General features: G+C 38.9%; 1 protein-coding gene across 3 annotated transcripts in view; it reads right to left on the reverse strand.

Moving 5' to 3' along the window:
- NCKAP5 (NCK associated protein 5) overlaps window positions 1-18,648 on the reverse strand; it is a 1,104,295-nt gene that overhangs the window by 800,736 nt on the left and 284,911 nt on the right. The gene's annotated exons all lie outside the window — the stretch shown is intronic.

Raw genomic sequence — 18,648 nt, forward strand, 5'->3', positions numbered from 1 at the left:
GCAGAGGTCTGCTACAATATTTATTATTTCAATACTGGGAAAAGATTACATTGTAAGGTGTTATTCTTTGTGACATAGCTATTGAATGTCGAGTATATCCTGCAAACCGTGCTGGTTCAATACAATTCAATTAATTCAATTCAATGTCATTAGCCAAGTATTTCTAGAGATGTATTGACTTGCTAGCACTATATTAGGCATTGTGGAGAGTGGATATAATCGAAATATGAGATGTAGTTCATATCTTCAGAATTTACCATTTTATAAGACTTTGAGTGAATGTTATTTTGACTATTATAAATACCCAAATTAACTATCAGGGACATATGAAGAAAGATGCTATCTGCATTCAGAGAAAGAATTGATAAATGGAAGTATGTACAGATATATTATACATAGCTACTTGTGGGCAGGGGAGAAAAAAAGGAAAAAATTTACATTGTGATTTTGTTGTATATGCGAAAAGAATAGCAAGTTGTGCATAGTGGATTTGCAGTTTCATGTGCAATCATCTTTTTATTGTACTGTGTCATGGAAATGCTTGTTTTATTCCATAAATTAAAAATAATTTTTTTTAAATCATAGATATAGAGCCAGAAGGGACATTGGATGTCATCTGGTCCAACTCCCTTCACAGATGGAGACTAGAGAGAATGAGCGTCTTATCCATAGTTGACACAAGAAGTGAGAGATTCAGGATTTGAACTCAGAACCTATGACTCTAAACCCAATACTTTTTCTACAGCACAGTGCTGGACACATATGATACAATGAAAACAACGAGCCAGTAAATGATTAAGTGATTGGCAGCACAGATGAAAATATATAAATAAAATAAGAGATCAAAACAGGGAGAGTTCAGTGTGGGATGGAGACATTAGGCAAAGAATCACCAGAGAAGTGAGACTCAGGGTGAGTCTTAAAGAACAGTAAGATTCCAACAGGCTGAGAAGAAAGGCAATGCCATTTCAGGTAGGAGAAATAGCAGGTGTGTAAAAGTAGGTCAGTGGAGATGAACTCGGGTTTGTGTTGAGGAGAAATGGGAGCTGAGGCTGGTTCAAATGATTGAAATGTCAGAGCCACGAAAACTATTAGACATGATGACTACCACCCTTTTTATATTCCTTTAAATCTTTTTACCTTCCTTTGACAACTGATATCCCACTGACACCATACTCTATTGACCAGCTTCAATCAGTATGTTTTGGAGAATATTCTCTTTGATTCAAGAAGACATTTGGAAACTAGTTTAAACGTCTAGTCTTCTAGTAACCCCTATTATATAGTGACCTACAAGATCAACAGATAGTCATTTAGGAACTCTTGGATGCTGATTATTGATTTTTAGAATTACACAGATGCAAAAAGACATGCTTGAGTTATTTTGAAGAACTGGGCCAGGTCTGTAAGCAAATTATTAACCTAGAGAGACCAGAGTCTTATGTCAGTCTATACCAGAGAAATCCTATACTTACAAAAGCTTTACTAGTGATAGCAGAGATGAAAGATTCCACTAAATTCTACTATCTGGGCAGCACCACATCTAACAATGCACTAATAGATCAAGAGGAAGGAAATTGAATTAAGGCCAGCAAAACCTTTGAAAGACTGGAAAATGTGAAACAATGTCTTTGTGATAATAAACTTTCCCAGAAACCTAAGTCCTAAGAAAATTGCTCCTTAAGGTGCCTTAGGGCCATCAGTCCATCCAATCTCTTTATGATTTCAGGTCAAAAGATATCTGGCTTTTACTAACACATTTAAAGGCATAAAAGCAATCTAGGAAAGGCTTTATAAACTCCAAGATGGAATCTGGTTTGTATGGTGAACCCAAGTTTGTAACTCTTACGTAAATGTTAAGATCCCATTCTGCAAACTGGGCAGCTCTTTGAAAGGCTCAAGTTTCCATTATTTCAGAGAATCCTTGGGGACAATTTCCTGAAGCTACTCTTTCTAAAATTTCTGTATGAGAAAAGGCGCCAGAATATATAGAAATGGGGGGAGGTAAGGGATGGAGAAGAGATAGCACAGTACAATGGAAATATTATTGCCTGGAGCTCAGGTTCATGGGCTCACAGGAACATTAGATTTAGAAATGAAAGTGACCTTCAGTCCAGGCCCCTTATTTTTCAGATGAGAAACTGAGGTCCAATGAGGTTAAATGACTAGGCAGTTAGATGGTACAATGTCTAGAGCACTGGGCCTGGAGTCAGGAAGACCTGAGTTCAAAACCAACCTCAGACACTACCTAGCTATAGTAATCTTAGGCAAGTCATTTATACTCTGTTTAACTCTGTTTCCTCATCTGTAAAAATAAATAAATAAAAATAAAGCATGTTAATGATACCTTCCTTCTAGGATTTTTGTGAGGATAAAATAAAATAATATTTGTACAGTGCTATACAAATGCTAGATGTTGTCCAGGGTCACACACACACAACACATAAATGTCAGGACTGAGATTCAAACCCATGTCTTCTAACTCCAAATCAGTATTCCCTTCACTGTTATGCTGCCTCCTTATGCTATGCTTACTCCATATCTTCTTTCACATTATCTGTGTAACTCTGGCAAGTCATTTAACTTCTGTGAGTTTCTCTTTCCTCATATATATATATATATATATATATATATATATATACGTAATTTCTATAGTCTTTTCTAGTCCCAAGAGATTTTTTTTCTTCTTTCTACAATATCTGAAGTAATATGGTTTTTTCTATAATATATGAATACACATATATGATCATTTAAAAATATCATTTTGTCTTAAAAGTTCTCCATTTTTTGAAAAAATTTGACACAAAAATCCTGACATGCAGATGAAATCATTAAAAAGGTGTCTATTATTTATTAAATAGTAGAATTCCTTTAAATCCCTAGTTTTGTTAATTAAAACCACATTTTAAAGTATTTTTTTCTCATATAAAATTGGGCATTCCTTTCTTTCACAGCAATAATAAATAATGTCTAAAGAGCAGTGATGCAGTAGATAGAGCACCAGGCCTGGAGTCAGGAGGACCTGAGTTCAAATCTGGACTCAGACACTTATTAGCTGTGTGACCCTGGGCAAGTCACTTACCCCTGTTTGCTTCAGTTTCCTAATCTGTAAAATGAACTGGAGAAGGGAATGGCAAACTACTCCAGTATCATTGCCAAGAACAACCCAAATGGGATCACAAAGAGTCAGACAGGACTGAAATGACTGAACTACAACAACTACAACAACAACAACAAAAGCATTACTTGACTGAGCCATTATGGACTTGTAAGAGCAGGAGTAGAGATTTCACTTAATGTTAATGCAAATATCATTTACTTAATATGAACCTACTCTGCCCTACATATGACCCTGCAATTTTTCTTTATTGTTGGCTCTGTTACTGGGACAGCCTCTAGCTAGGTCAGCATGAAATTAAAAATTCTGATCTCATCTTTAGTTGTTTGTTTTTTTCTTTTTGTAATCACATAGAAAGGAAATGCTAGGGTAGAAAGGATGTGTGGAAAGATTTTGGAAGGAGTTTCCCTAACACAATGTTCTAAGGAATATTTATGCCTATTTAATCTCTACCAGGATTTAAAATGACCTCTTATGCACAAAAATCCCAAAGTGCTTTGGAAAAAAACAAACAAACAAACATATGTTTAGAAATCATTTCACTCACCAATGAAACAGAGGCGTTATCTCTGTTGTACAAGAGAGCAATGCTTTCAAAAAACACAGCAAGACAACAAGACAACGAATGGAAATAGTTGTTTGGTTTTTGTTTGTTTGTTTTTTCCAACTGAAAGAACTCAAAGAACTTGAAACCAAAAAGAATTACTGATATAGAATTTGGCAGGGAAGGGAAAGGAACACATTTATTAACTGTCTACTATATGTCTGTCGCAGTGCTAATAATTTATAAATATTATCTCATGGCCAAGAACTCCAGGGCAAACAGAATTTGGGTCCCTCTGTCATGTCTTGGTCATTGATAAGATGAATGAAAATTAGTCAAGGTATAAGGAAATTATCCTCCTGAGAATCAAAGAATCTTTGATCTTCCCCATAGGTCAGAGGCTCAAATAAAATCAATATTTATTGAACAGTTTCTATGTGCAAGACATTGTACTAGCTTCTTTGTAGGATACAAGGATTAGGTTAAGATTTGATTTTTGACTTGAAGGATGAGATGAGATAAAGCACTCCCTATTGACCACATTCATTAAAGAATTACTCAGCTTAGTCTCTCTCCCCCCATCTGTCTCTCCCCCCCACCATTGTCACACAGCCAGTATATGTCAGAGGCAGGACTTAAATCCAGGTTTTCCTTACTCAGAGGTCTGCTTTCTATCCACCATGCACAGTTTCATAGTCAGAGGATACAATGATGACTTCAAAATCCCCATAAATATCTCCTTTAAGTACTGAGGATAAGGGAGAGGCTGGCAGGCAGTAGAATATCATTCAGTCCCCAGGAGCTTGTGTTAGCAGATAAGAAAGCACATTTAATAAGCCGATATGGGAGACAAATTGACAACACACATGCTTCTTGAAAACACAGTCTCTTGTGCTTTTTTCTCAGCATATTCATGAAATTGTATCGATCTGCATAGATTTAGTATTAGCTATGGACGATATTGTTTTTGTTAATTTCTTTGTGCTCTCCCACCCCAAACCTGGTGCTTGACATAGTGGTTTACACAATGTATCTTCAAAAATATGTCTGGTTCATTGGAATAAGCCCAATACAACACATCCAAAATCCATGCAAAGCATTTAAGAATCCTCTTTTCAGCTACTTGGTAAATGGTCACTTTGGTGGCATTCAGTAGAAAGCACTCATTTTCTTAAATGAGATTTCTCGTCTTTCAGGCTACTGCCAAGTCTTTAGATTCCATTTCAGTTTTCTCCCAGGAATTTTGTACTTGTTTGCAGATGTAAAATAACTCCTGATTTGAGAAGGGAGCCCCTATTACTCCCTTACTCACTAGCTTCCTTCATTGTAATTCAAGAACCAGTGAATATGCTGGCTGTTCACTGGTACCTTTCAGTGGTAATGAAAATACCAAGCGAGACCTCAAGTTTCAGTGTGCACTATGGACAGTGTTAGATGCCAGCTCCTGTTGGCCTAGCAGAAAGGGGGATGCATGCTGATAATATTCATGCAGCATGCCGATCACAAATATTTACTTTTTTTCCCCACAGAAATGCCAGGGGACACTAGTGTTTCTGTTTGAACAGTGCTGTGAAGCAAGGTTCCCTGAACAAGCATGAAAAGCTTTGCATAAATAAGCTCTTTTATGATTAACTCTGCCATACATCATGCCATAGAGGTTTTAAAAAGAATAATGTTTTGGAGGTAAAATATACCAAGCTATTTAAATGTAACTGTAGCCCCAAATACAGGTCTGTATTTCTCCAATTGTAAAAACATCCTTGAACTGATTTGATCTTTAGTGGAATGTACTTATTAGCCAGTGATAGCCTTTGGAAATATCTGAAGTCCTTCCAAAAAATTGAATGAGTGGTGGGTCTCTCTCTCTCTCTCTCTCTCTCTCTCTCTCTCTCTCTCTCTCTCTCTTTTTCTCATTGCTACTACCTAAATTTAAAAAAAAAATAGATACTTGTCCAAGGCAGAACCTTGGCTTCAGTACTGTTGATTTACTATTGAGAGTTCAGATGATTGATGCACATCTCAGGCAAATGAATGGAAGGTGTCTTCATCTGAAGCCTGGGGACTAGCCTCATTGCCTTTTAATCTTGTTACCATTTTTGCTGAATGTTTTGTGCCAAGTAAGGGTATAGAATGCCTTTTATGCAAAAGTCTCTAAATCACAGATTGCATCAACAGAATTCTGAGCCAGCAACTCAGAGGTTTTATTAATTCAAATCCACAGGCAGTCTACTAAACCTTTGACAGGACTTCAACCATGAAGATAATCTTTCATAATTTTAACAGTTAAGGGGGAGGACTTATATCTCTTGAACAGAAAGGGCACTACTAATTGAATCTCCTTCTTTGGTTTCTTATTAAAGATGCTACCAGATTGAATTATATCCAATTAATGGTTGTATTTGGATACATTTCTGTGTTCAGAGCTTGAAAATGAGGTTAACAAAGCTAGAAAAAGATGGAGAAAATGCTAGTGGTCAGTTTGACTTTTAAAGAACCAGGTGCATATGTGAGCTTTAAGTTGTGTGTGACCTGACATGCAGGGTTTCTTTTTCAATGCTTGTTCTGCTGTTTTCATAGCTCAAACTGTGACCTACAAGTTTTCGATATTCTTCAAGTGAGGTGATGTGCGCAAAGTCTGCTCACTAAATGCCTCTTCTGAACTCTGCACATTCGGGGTATCAGCTTGTCCATGATTAGATGTTCAGCAGACTGTCACTGGAGTCAGCCACTATTACCTGGCTAGGAGGTTCTGCACATTCAGATTAACTGAACTGCTGGCTCTCTTTGGTCTAGGACTCCTCTGTTCATTCCACTGCAGGCTTTCACCCTGGGCTGAAAGTTAGAACTGAATCCCTACTCTGTTCCTGGGATCAGAGCCATATAGATGCTGTTTGCTACTGAACCTGTTCCTTGATCAGTACACAGTTAGGACCTGTTAGCTATCACTCTTCTTAGATAGACAGATAGATAGACAGACAGACAGACAGACAGACAGACGGACAGACAGACAGATAGATAGACAGATAGATAGATAGATAGATAGATAGATAGATAGTTGAATGGATGGATATATGTGTGTGTGTATTCCTTTCTCAGTCTGATATGGAACTGAGTAAAAAGTGATGGAGCTAAAAGATGGTAACCATTCCTAGACCTTAGATAGTTCAGGGATGCCCTGGAGCTTCTTCCTGCCCAGTAGCTTTCTGCTCTGGTGTTCAGTCTCAGCTCTCTATCAGTTCCTGGGTACTCACACATAACTCCTGGCTAGTCCCATCCCAAGTGACCACTTCCCTAAAGACCTCTCTGTCTCTCTAAGCTGCCCTTAGTTAGAAAAAAAAGTCACTATGGCTTTTCCTCGGTTTTCCCAATCAGAATTCAGTGTGATACATTTTCTAGACTATAGAGCTTTGTGCAGGGGTCTAGTGGAGAAACCAGGCCATATTTTTCCCTCTTACTCCACCATCTTGACTATACTCAATAATTCTAAGAGTCTAAAGAGGTCCTGAGATAAAAAAAAGTTTTGAGTACTGTCCTTAGTCATCACAACAGGGAACACCCTTTGCAGAGGTATGAGCTGGTGACTGTCTTTATAAGTGTTGCAGCATCCACCTACTTAGTAGCTCTGGTTATAATGCTGAAGACACAGAAAAGAAAATTCTTTCTAATAAAGTCCTTGATACTGTCAAATGGTTTAAAATATGAAACAAATATCATTTTATAAATGAAAAGGATACTAAAGAAAATGTGTAACAATCTGCTCTGCTACTTTCACAGCAGAAGCCAAGAGGCCTTCCCATCTGACCTGCAGCCAAAATCACTGTTATACATTTCTTCCCCTTATTAGAATGAAGGTTTCTAGAGAGCAGGAACTGTTTTAATTTTCTATTTATATCCCTTGTACTTAGCCTATTGCTTTGTACAAAATTAATAAGCATAAAATAAATGTTTTTCCTTTCATTAAGTGGTTTGCCCACAGTCAGAGCAGTAACAAGTGATAGAGCACAGCCAAGTTAACAAGCATTTGTTAAGTATTTACTATGTACCAGGCACTATGCTAAGCACTGGGGTTACAAATACAAGCAAAAATAAAAGGGGGGCGACAGCACATAGGAGGAAGCTGAAAGGGGTGGGGAGAAGGTACCTATGAACATAGCAGCACCATGATAAAATCCTGAAAATCAAAAGTAAAGAGAGGAATAAAGGATGGTAGGCACGGACCCTTCCTCAAAATGGAAGTTCTCGGAAGACTTCATACAGATTTTCTGACTATAAAGCCAATAACAACAATCAACTACTTTTTATCTCTCAGAACACTCTAAGAAAAAACGAACAATCTGAATTTACATAGTAAATGCCTTTGCTCATATACTGTTTGGTACATTTTTTTTTTATTATTTCACTTGTGAATATATGAATGTTTCATGCGGATGTCTGCCTCTTTCTTTCACATTACTCCCCCCCTCTTTCTCTTTCTCTGTCTTTTTGCCTCTGTCTATTTCTCTCTGTTTCTGTCTGTCTCTGTCTCTCTCTGTTGATCTGCCTCTCTCCATCTCAGTAGCTAAGTGGCACAGCAGATAGGGCACTGGCCTAAAGTCAAGAAAACCTGATCCAACCTGAGATATTTATTAACATTCACTTAACTTCCATCTCTTCAGTGTCTTCAATTTTAAAATGGATATATAAGAACACCTACCTCACAGGGTTGTTGGGAAGATCAAATAAAATAATCTGTAAAGTGCTTAGCACAGTACCTAGTGCATTTTGTTGCTCTTCATTCAGTCAGTCATATACAACTCTGTGATGCCATGGACCATCACACATCAGGCCCTTCTTTCCTCCACCATCTCTCAAAGTCTGGCCAAGCTCATGTTCATTGCTTCCATGACACTATCTATCCATATCATCCTATGCCATCCCCTTCTCCTTTTGCCTTCAATCTTTTCTAACATCAGGGTCTTTTCCAATGAGTCCTATCTTCTCATCATGTGGCCAAAATATTTAAGCTTCAGCTTTAGTATTTGACCTTCCAGTGAATAGTCTGAATTAATTTCTCTGAGTACTGACTGGTTTGATCTCCCTCCATACTTCTTTCCTCCCCTTCCCCACACACAGACAGATTGGCAAGAATCTGAGGCCTCAAGTAGGATGTGAAGGAATTATCTTGAGTTTGAAGGAGGAATTAGTCTATGAGTCTACTCGTGTAAAACTGCAGCTCATAAACCACCACCAATGACCTTACCTTTAATAGTCAGCCAATAAAAAGTAAACTCAAAGCAAAAGCATTTATCAAGATGGTATAAAAAAAGTAGCTACAAAATATTTCCCCTAACAAACTAGGCCTACACAAAGCATCCGTAGGAGGGTTGGGCAAACTTTTATAGTACAGTATTAGGAGGCACACATACATAGGGTATACATGAGATCAATACATCTCACAAATCAATGCATTCCACAATATGTATCACAAAAAGCTACAAGATCCTAGTGTCCTTTCTCTTTTCATGGAGTCCTAATGCTACTCCCTCATAGGCAAAGTATCTCTGCTTCACAGGCTGCTCAGTTAGGCTCCTTGGGTCTGCTTTTCTTCACTGATCATCTTTCAATTTCCAGAACCAGTTCTATCTCAGTGAACGTGATGAACTCTCTTTTCTTCTTCCAGGGGTCACTTCAATGCTGCTTTTTTGTATCTGTGTCTATCTGTAGAAAGTCTCTGCTCTCTGGTGGATACAGTATCTTCTACCTTGTGAGAAGTTCTGCTGAAAAATACCAGGGACAAAGAGAGTAGAGGGTGGGTGGGGCAAGGAGAGAAAACACTACCTCCCCCCACCCCTGCCCTTTAGTAGGGATGCAAGGGATCACCCTGAACAAAGCTGTTTCCTGCCTCAAACCTTTGAACTCTCAATTGTCAACAGGTATTTGCAGGCTTAGTTTCTTAAAGGTCTCCAAGGGTGTGGTCAGTCTCACCCAGGCAATGGCTAGCTACCCTTCCAATTTAATCAGAGAATTCCTCCATAATTCTTAGAGGGATGACAAGGTCACACACACACACACACACACACACACACACACACACACACACACACACAGAGTTAGCATATAAATACCTAGATACCTAGTTACTAGACCTTACTTTCTTTGATTATAACAGTGGGGTGGGATGTGGGGGAATCTTCTTTACTATATGTGCATGTACTGTGCGTATGTTGAGAAGCTATTTGGTATAGATTATAGAGTCATCCCTAAAGTTAGAAAGACATGGATTTAAGTCTCATCCCTGAGATATATTGTAGGACCCCAGGCAAGGCAATATCTCAGTGTTTCAGGCAACTAAGAAGCTAAATTGTGTAAGTTTCCCATCTGTAAGAACAGAAGTAATTTCATCACCAGGGCATCCTATACTAACAAAATCACATCCACACAAGGAGTAAAGTGTGTATGCATGTGTGTGTGTGTGTGTGTGTGTGTAGAGGGAGAGAGAGAGAGGGAGGGAGGAAGGGAGGGGGAGAGAGAGAGAGAAATGGTGCTGGGTGATGATTGTCTACACCCCTACTTAAAAACAAAAACAACAACCCCCCCCAAAAAAAAACCTTAAGTCTACAAAGTCCTGCAGACAATCAAGAGTTCCTGGGATTTCAGGCAGGACGCAGTTTTGTGGAGAATGACTCCTACAACCCTATCAAGGGACATAGCTGTGTGTGGATTTTCTTTCCTAGCTTCCTTCCCCCACTGGCCATGACATCTTGCAGCACAGCTACATCCAGTAGGGGGCACTGCATCCAAGAGGGAGTAGGGACATAATCTACGTCTGTGTGCTGGCACATAGTGGCAATATTGAAGTCTGGAAGCGTCTCAAGGGGCCTGATTTGTGGAGATAGATATTCATCCATAAATACATACATACATGCATACACATACATGTGTATCTACATACTTAGAGATGGTCAGCTCTTGAAGGGTAGCAACATTTATTCTACTGATATTATCTACAATTCTCAAGTGGTTCTAAGCATATTCTAATAGAATCACAGTGCAATATTCTTCCTTAGACCTAGGTTATTTAACAGGATCCTTAAGTTCTAGTTGAATCAAATAATTTTTTAAAAAGTGATTTCTATTTAAGGCCGATAGATACTATTTAAGGCCGATAGTTTGAAACTGTTTTTCTCTTCCACCAGGTTTTGTAATTCTTTGAAAGAAGAAAAGATATCCCGTATGTGCAAATGCATAGCTCTAGTAAGTGGAAGGGTGGGCTTCACTAGAGGTCTTCAAACAAAAGCTGGATAATCACTTAGCTTTCAGTGGGGATTCCTTTCTTGAATGTCTTGGACTAAATGGCTACTAAGGTACCTTTCAACTCTAAAATTCGCTAATTTCATTATCCTGAAATCCCATACTGTCTTTTCCACTTGATCACATCTGAATTATCGCTGAGCTCTTCCCTTCCTTTGCTCCTTTTCACTGCTCATTTTACTTATGTCTTAAGATCAACCACTGGACAATGCCATTGGATACACTGACTTGAAAACAGGGGGCGAAGAAGAGTACTGAAGCTAACCCAAATATTAATTTGCTATTTTCCACATTCTGCTTTGGCGAGGAATGAAAACAAGAAGGTATAAATAACTTATGTTAGAATAAGCTTCTGAGAAAGAAGGGTTAGGATGTGGGGTACTGCATTAGATGAAATTTTAAAAGGAACTTCCAATATAAGTTGTCGGCTCCTCATAATGAAAGCTATTCCAGATGATAGGCTGTTCCATTGATCATGGTGGACATGCAGTACTGGGCCAGCCAGAAGTCAGACCAGAATATAGATATAAGGCATTTGCCAAGTAAGACTAAGCACAAAGGTTCAACAGAGCACCATATTAGAAGATTAATTCACTGATCAGCCTCCTTTACATGCACAGCCATTTTGCTCTTCAAAGAGGGAGGAAAGATGAAGGTCAGGGAAAGAAAGTTTAAAAAAAAAGCAGAGAAAATAAAAATAATTTTATGATATAGATAGATTTAATTTTGTTGATATTGATTGCCCCCATATGACTATGATCATCACTATTACAAATCACATTCACGTTAATGCCCTTTCCCCCCTTTTTCTCTATGCCTGCTCTTAATGTAACCTTTATCATGTGACCACCTGCTTTCGTCATTCCCCAAGTTTACTCTGTTGTCTCCAGATTTTGCAGGTTTTCCTTCTTTTGGCAGCATTCTTACATTCTATTCCACTGCAATAACTTTATCATGTATCATTCATATCTTGCCCCCAAATACAATTCAGATATACTTGAAATTGAGGAAAATGTGAGATACATGCACATACAGTGTGTAGAATGGAAAAATTAAAAGATTAATTATAAAACAGACCAAAGCAGATAGAATGCACTGTCTCAGAAAAGACCAAGTAACATTTCTAAGGAGGCAGAATGCCAGAGGGCAACCTGAAGGCTTTTATACTAACATCAAACAAATAACAGTTTGAGGCATCAAATGTAGGAAGTAATATTATTTTGAGAGTCCTTAAAGGGTATGTCTCTTAGACTCCTGCCCTGTCACTCTAGAACACAAAACAAGCAGGGAAAAGAATGAGAAAAGGATTTTATTTTAGCTTTTGAGTCCAAAATGTTGAATGTTGATAAAGTTATGAGCAATTTATATAAAAATATCAATGCTGTAAAGACAGACACCACTTTGAAAAGCATAACTTTGACCAATGAGCAATCGCGACTCCAAGGACTGAGGATGACGCATGCTACCTCCTTCTCAGCAGTTGGTAAACTCAAGATGAATAATTAGATACAGTTTTGGACATGGACAATAGGGGTATTTTTGTTTTGCTTGACTATGCATATTTGCTATGAGGGTTTTCTGTTTTCTTTTTTAATAGGAATTGGAAGAGAACATAAATGCTTCTTCATTAAAAAACAAAATTAAGATGTAGCTATATAAGAGTTAGAAAAGGAACAGTAGGTTGTTTTCAAGTTTACATATATTCAAACTGCATTTACCCCATCTTTCCAACCTTTTCTCCTACTACTCCCCTATACCATTGATCTGTTCTTATCATATTAGTCTTCTCATTGACCACCACACACGTCCTATTTTCTGCCTCCATGCTAGGACAGGTTGTTTTCCCCTCCCCTACATCAACCACGGGATTAGGATTACATAGTCATATGATTAGAATTTAAAGCTGGGGAAAAAAAAGAATTTAAAGCTGGAAGAGATCCAGTCCCCACATTTTACAGAAGCAGATACTGAGCCACTGAGAGTTTAAGTGGCTTGCCCAAGGACAAACAGGTAGTAAATTGCTGAGCTTTGATTTAAAACCCAGTCCTCTGACTCTTTCCTGAACTCTTTCCATTGCAAAGCCTTTATGACCAAGTTCTTTAAAGTCTTGATTTCTGCTACTCTGACATCCCCCACCTACCTTCCCTCCCTAGTCTGAATATTTAAAAATAATTGTCCATACCCACTCATTTGATGTACATTGTACTATGCAAACTGTTGTTTCACCTAGATTTTAAACATTCTAAACATAGGGATATACTCTCTTGCTTGCCCTCAATTGTTTAGCACAGTATAGAATATACTAGTGACCAACTGAAGTATTTGTTGATTGATTTACTCATTGATCAAGTAGGTGGCATGGGAGATGGTGGGGAAGATAGGATTTTATTTTGAAGGAAAAAAAAAAAAAAGAAATGTATTTTTCTCTACAGCTACTTGGACCTGATGAAAGCAGGCTTTCCTGCTCCTTCCTGGCAGCTCTGGTTGTCAAAATGTGCTTTATACAGAAGTTGATGGGCATAAGCGTTACCTTAATTCTAAGCAAATCCACTTGTGGCAAGCTGTGAGCTGCTCATTTAGGACCCTATGGAAATGAGTAAGGAAAGTGGGGCAGTTAAGAATAATAATGAAGGAACTAGAGAGAAGAGACTGACCCAAGGCAGAAAAGAAAAACTGATGTTTTGTTTTTTAAAGAGCTACTTTGTAATATAATGTAGAGAAAAGTTGGATATGCAATAACCTCATTAAAAATCCACCCAAAATGAATAAAAATAGATGTCTGGCTTAAAGCACATTACTGCCCACAGTGCTGATAGTTTGTCCGAATTTAATTAGCTTTAAAAGAAAACTGGCTGCTAAAGTGAAACTATATGAATCCCTTTCCTTTCTTTCCTTTACTAACTCCAGCCAGAAAAAGCAACACATTTAAGGTCATTGGTCCATATTCTGACTGCTCATGCTCCAGAAAGGCAGGCCTGAATCCTTCTTGGAGCTGAAACAAAAAAGTTACTACCTTCCTCTGAGACCTCTTTGTTATACCAAATAATGAAGTCAACAATATGATAGACCAGAGTAGGCAGCCATTAAGAATGAAAGCCCCTCCTCTTGCCTCCTCCATTCCCACCTCATCCCCAAAACTTTATCTCTTCTACTGCCTGAAATTCCATCTTTAGAGACTCTCTCTCCCTGTCTCTCTGTCTCTGTCTCTCTCTCTCTCTCTCTCTCTCTCTCTCTCTCTCTCTCTCTCTCTCTCTCTCTCTCTGTAGTACATCTTCTGGAATCCCTTGTTAAACACAAATACTTCACAGAATTAACAAAAAGCTGACATTAACTATCTTAGTTTAGATTAGTCTTTCATTAGTTTCCACTAACAGAGAACAGAAACCAAGGCTCTGAAAGGATATACTATGGGATAGAGAGAATGGAAAAAAAAACCCAACAAAACTTGATGTGTGGGATGCTTCCCTTGAAGTAAGGTTCCAGGCGGGACCTCAGTGGGAAGATGGCATTTGAGCTGAATTGTAACATAGCCTGACAGTTGCTAGAGGGTTTTTGTGCCTTTTTTTGTACTCGAGGTTTCACCTGTTCTCACACTTGCTTTTTCACTCTCTCAGAGTTAAAGGGCTTTATCCTTTCTTCTGAGCAGGTGCCTTCATTCGTTACATCCTGTGGTAAGAGTATCTTCTCTGTTCATATTGTGAGACATGAACTCTCAGAGGTGAAGGCTCCTCAAAAGGTCAATAATTTTTTTTTATTATTTTCAAAATCCTCCTCCATCAGACCCTGTTTTTAAGCATGTAACAGAAAGAATAAGCCCTGCCTCACCCCAACCTGAGCCATTTGCCCTTGGCTTCCTGCCTCTTTCCTTGTCTTTGAATTTTGGGCCTAGAATGTAAGCCCCACCTCCCAGTTAGAATGTAAGCCCACCCCCAGTTAAGGGGGTAAGGGATAGTGGTGGGTGGAGACTTGATTTTATAAGGCAGCCTCTGTTACTGGGTCTCTCTCTCTCTCTCTCTCTCTCTCTCTCTCTCTCTCTCTCTCTCTCTCTCTCTCTCCTCCTCCTCCCTCCCTCCTCCCTCCCTCCCTCCTCCTCCTCCCTCCCTCCCTCCCTCTCCCTCCTCCCCCCCACATGTATCAAAGGAACAGACAGCCATCTGGAGAGACTGTAATAAAGGTAACCTTTGCTTTCCATCTTGAGAAGTCTCTGAGTTTAATTTGGTTTAGGGTAGCTATCCCACACAATATGGTTTAGTCCAGATGGGGGATCTAAACATTTAGGGGGTCAGGAGGGAGGGCCTAAGTAAATTGGTTACTGTGACCAACCTTGAAGACTCAAACAGAGACCCCAGTTGCAGAGGGATCTGTGTTCCTTGATTCAGCTAGGGCACAACAAGGTTACTCTGAGTTGCATCTTGAGGGAGAGATAAGCTCTTTTGAAAAGTTCTTCTTTCCATTGTTCATTTTAATTTCCTCAAACTTGTATATCATTTTATTTAAATTTAAATATTTTTGGTAGTATTTTATGCTTTTAAAAATGCTTCTACATAGATTTGGTTGACTACTCAAAAACAAAATAAAACAAAAACATCCTATTAAGTTCTTAACTTCAATGAATATTCCCTTTTCTTTGTTGTTCAGTTGTTCAGTGAGTCTGACTCTTCTTGACCCCATGGACCGTATATACTGACCATGGGTTGTTCTTGGCAAAAAATACTGGAGCAGTTTGCCATTTCTTTTTCCAGTTCATTTTATAGATGAAGAACGGAAGCAAACAGGGTTAAGTGATTTGCCCAGAAACACACAGCTAATAGGTGTCTTTGAACTCAAGTCTTCCTAACTCCATGCTCAGTACAGTATCCACTGAGCTATCTAGCTGCCCCAAAATTCGCAGCAGCAGTTCAGTAACTTGCCTGAGTTCCCAAAATTTATGGGGCAGGGTGGGGAAAGTCAGACTTAGATCTTCAATAAACTCTAGGGCTTCCTATTAGTTAGAGGACCAAACAGAAAATAATCTATTTGGTATTTAAAGCCATTCAAAACTTTATCCAATCTACTTTTCCAGCTTTATTATCCATTACAAACCATTCACACATTCTGTTGCTCAGCCAAACTGGCCCACTTGCCAATCCTCACACCTGACATTCACTCTATCCTCTCTTCTCTCTGCCTTTGTATTCTGTACTTGGGAATGAACTACCCTACTCACTTCTGCCTCTTACAATCCCTAGGTTGCTTTACAATTCAGCTCAAATGCCATCTTCTACTCAGGCCTGTTCCTGATCTTTCTAGCTGCTAATGCCTCCTTTTCAAAGTTACCTTGTATCCCTTTTTTTCTTATTTTAAAAACTTTCTTCAGATACACTTTTACACATTGTCTTTTCCCACAGAATATAAGCTGCTTGAGGGCAGAAATTATTTTTTTATAATCTTTATATTCTCAGCACCTAACCCAGTGCCTAGAACTCTTATTAATGACTGTTGATTGAAAAAGGCATCATGGTTTAGTCTGGATTCAAATCCCAGTTCTATCACTTATGAGATTTGTGGCATTGAGCCAGTTGCTTTATGTCTCTGGGCCTCAGTTTCCCTATTTCTCAAATAAAGAGGTTGGATCGGATAGCCTATAGTGTCCCTGACAGCTCAGTGACCCCAGTTTTCCTGACTCTTACAGCAGTGTCTTTCTGCTATTGTCTCCTATAAAACTATGAGACTCATGAGATATGGTCCAGCCCAGTCAGTCAGGAGAGAGTACACTGACCACTGATGAGGGTTTAGAAAGCCCAAAGGGGTTTCTTTCCAGGAGGAAGGAAATAAAGCTTGTTGGTTTAATTGCATGAGTAGGGGGAAAGATTGGCTGTTCTTATAAACTCAAGGCCATCCATAACCTATGTGCTTTCCAAGCAAAGATAATGGATATAGTCTCTTCAAAGAGTTCACAGAGTTCATTTGCGAGGTTTTCAGGGTCTTTTTGAAATGAGAAAGGTTTTCCATCTGGTTTTACACAAATCATAGTATCCCTGGAGTCACTGAATGTGTATTTCATACCAAAAACACTGACTCAGTCTAGTGGAAGGAATATCTGGCTTGAAGTCAGAAGACCTGAGTCTCTGGGCTGCCTTTACCATTAAGTGTCTGTATGACCTTGGATAAGTCAAAGAACTTTTGTCCTTCTGTTTCCTCATAACAAGATAATAATAAATGCTTCTCTCCCTCCCTCATAAGGTGTGATGAAAATAAATACAGGCAGCAGCTTTGAGAGTATAGCCTGTGGTGATGGATATTCTGGGTAAGTGCAAGGGACCATCTGGAGCTAAGCAAAGAGTTATTCGGATGATGGAAATGCAAACAGATCCAATGGAGCCTCCAAGATTCAAAATTAATAAGAGAGAGAGGCCAGTCAACACTTGTTATCTGTGTGGCACTGAAGATGTTTATTATTTCTTTTTCTTTGTGTTCTAATCCTTCCAATAACTCTCTATCAGAGTCAGATATACAAGGGTCAGTGCTCCTTCTGACATGACTGCAGCCTTTTAAACTCATTTGCTTATACCTACTGACATCTCTCATTTGACCCCACCTTCCTATGCTCTTCAATCCACTTGCAAATAGTCACTTGACTCTGATATTTTTGGGTTCCCCTTTATGTGCTGCTAAGTTTTATTTGTCTGTTTGTTTTAAAATCAGCTTTTAAAAGGATTTATTGGAGACGACCTGAAATAACCCATAGAGAAAGTACTGACTTTGGAGTCAGAAGGCCTTGGTTCATATCTGGGTTTTTACATTTTTCACCTTTGTGAATTTGGGCAAATCATTTAAGCTCTGTGGGATGTCAGTTTCTTCATCAGTCAAATGAGGAGTTTGAGTGTGATGACAGATAAAGTTGCTTCAAGCCCTAAATTTGCTCATATGATTCTAACCTTTCATAGCATCTGTAGGTCCCCTATGAGCTTGCTAAACATTGTCTTATGATTTAGTCACTTAGATGTGAAAAGAAAGTATCATCCCTAAAGCTCTTCTCCTTTATGTTAAGGTGAGGGCTTTTCCCAGGGCAGGGAACTATTTCCTCTTTGTAACCTCAGTATCCAGCATGATGTCTTCTGCATGGCATGTGAATAACAAAGGTTTGTTGAATTAAATTGAATTTACACAGGAAAATAGTTAAATGCAATCCAATCCAATAAACCCTGACTAAGCAACTAGTATGTGCCAGGGGCAGCCAGGTGCCACAGTGAATAGAGCACAGGGCTCAAAATTAGAAAGAGACATCATCCTGAATTGAAATCCTCAGAGTAGTAAGACTAGTAAGTATATTAGCTGTATGACCCTGGGCAAGTCACTTCACCCTGCTAGCCTCAGTTTCCTCATCTATGAAACGAGCTGGAGAAGGAAATGGCAAACCACTCCAGTATCTTTGCCAAGAAAACCCCAGATGGGGTCACAAGGGTTGGACAGAAATAAACAAACACAGAAAGTATGTTCCAGGGACTATACTAAGTGCCTTGGATGCAAGTGATAAAAAGAAAGACGCTGCCTACAAGGAACTTACAATCTAATTAGGGGAGACAGCACCCAAAAGGAGGAAGAAAAATGTGGGGGAGGGGCAGAGACCAAGACCAAGGAGTAGCTTGTTCCATGGAGTTAAAACCAGGCAGAACAGCAGATGCAAAGCGGAACAGGTTGAGTAGGGTTTCCATTC

This window comes from Phascolarctos cinereus, unplaced genomic scaffold (assembly GCF_003287225.1).
Source record: "Phascolarctos cinereus isolate Bilbo 61053 unplaced genomic scaffold, phaCin_HiC Scaffold_726;HRSCAF=1367, whole genome shotgun sequence".
Lineage (NCBI taxonomy): Eukaryota > Metazoa > Chordata > Mammalia > Diprotodontia > Phascolarctidae > Phascolarctos > Phascolarctos cinereus.